Raw genomic sequence first — 1,995 nt, forward strand, 5'->3', positions numbered from 1 at the left:
GTTTGTTGAGTATATCCTGTTCCGTGCATCTCCCTTCAAAACGCACTGCAGAATAATCTTCATGTAGTTTCCCCTCATAGAAATTTCTGACGAATACGAGAAGCTGAGCTGAGCTGCATGCGAGATATTTCACTAGACTCATCTAGTGGTAGAGAAAATTTCCCTCTGTTTTTTGATACGATCAATAAGCTTACTCTTTATATCTTTTGCCATATCATCTGGAGTTATCCTAAAGACGAGATTAAATTGACAATAGTATGATGGATGAGAATATAATATATTTTTTTCTTCTCCAATACAATGTATTATTACATGTATTTATTAGACTGTTAAAATGTTGAAGTTCAAAAGGCACGTCATTGGTCCGACGTGGGGTGCAACAAGGCCAGGCTTTTCTTGTGTTAATCACTGGCATGTAGGCTAATCAATTGTAGAACAGGTTTTTATTAGATTACAACAGGGGTTGTAAACCCAAATTATTTTCCAATCATTTTGTTCTGAACAGAACCCTTGATTTTTCCCCCACTCTTCCACTGTACCGACTAGCAAAAATAATGTTCTGGACCGGTTCAAACCCACCAACAAGTACCAGTTTACAATGCCTTCTGAAAAGTATACAGAACCCTTGACTTGTTACTCATTTTGGTATGTTAAAACCTTATTCTAAAATTGATTAAATATTTTTTTCCTCTCATCAATCTACACACAATAACCCGTAATGACAAAGCAAAAACAAATTTTGGCAATTTTTTTGAAAATAAAATACTGAAATTTTACATTTACATTGCATTCAGGCCCTTTAAATCAGTTATTTGTTGAAGCAACTTTGACAGCAATTTCAGCCTCGCGTCTTCTTTGGTATGATGCTACAAGCTTGGCACACCTGTATTTGGGTTCATTCTTCTCTGCAGATCTTCTCAAGCTCTGTCAGGTTGGATGGGGAGCGTCACTGCACAGCTATTTTCAGGTCTCTCCAGAGATATTTTTTTGGGGTTCAAGTCCGGTCTCTGGCTGGGCCACTCAAGGACATTAAGAGACTTGTCCCGAAGCCACTCCTGTGTTGTCTTGGCTGTGTGCTTTGGGTTGTTGTCCTGTTGGAAGGTGAACCTTCGCCCCAGTCTGAGGTCCTGAGCACTCTGGAGCAGGTTTTCATCAAGGATCTCTCTGTACTTTTCTCTGGTCATCTTTCCCTCGATCTTGACTAGTTTCCCAGTCCCTGCTGCTGAAAATCATCCCCACAGCATGATTTTGCCACCACCATGCTTCACCGCAGGGATGGTATTGGCCAGGTGATGAGCGGGGCCTTGTTTCCTCCAGACGTGTCACTTAGCATTCATTAGACCAGAGGTCAGTTTGGCCGGGTGGCCAGCTCTAGGAAGAGTCTTAGTGGTTCCAAACTTCTTTAAGAATGATGGAGGCCACTGTGTCCTTGGGGACTTTCAATGCTGCAGAAATGTTTTGGTACCCATCACCAGATCTGGGCCTTGACACAATCCTGTCTCGGAGCTCTATGGTCAATTCCTTCAACTTCTTGGCTTGGTTTTTGCTCTGACATGCACTGTCAACTGTGTGCCAGTTGTGTGATCTAACGTGAGTCTCTAAACCTTTCTGGCAGTTTTCCGTTCCGGGAACTGGTAGCTAACATCCCAGTTGTGGATTTCATTTTTGACCATCAAATTATCTGTAAGCGCTTCATTAATTTATTGAAATCACCATTACAATTGTCTCTGAATGTACTGAAACTGTCTTTAAGGCCCTTGATTAGATTGATGAAATCAGTGATTAATATAGAGAGGGTCTGGAGGCCCTTCGTTGGGAAATCAGTGATTAATATAGAGGGGTCTGGAGGCCCTTCGTTGGGAAATCAGTGATTAATATAGAGGGGTCTGGAGGCCCTTCGTTGGGAAATCAGTGATTAATATAGAGAGGGTCTGGAGGCCCTTCGTTGGGAAATCAGTGATTAATATAGAGGGGTCTGGAGGCCCTTCGTTGGGA

Source organism: Salmo trutta, unplaced genomic scaffold (assembly GCF_901001165.1).
Source record: "Salmo trutta unplaced genomic scaffold, fSalTru1.1, whole genome shotgun sequence".
Classification (NCBI taxonomy): Eukaryota; Metazoa; Chordata; class Actinopteri; order Salmoniformes; family Salmonidae; genus Salmo; species Salmo trutta.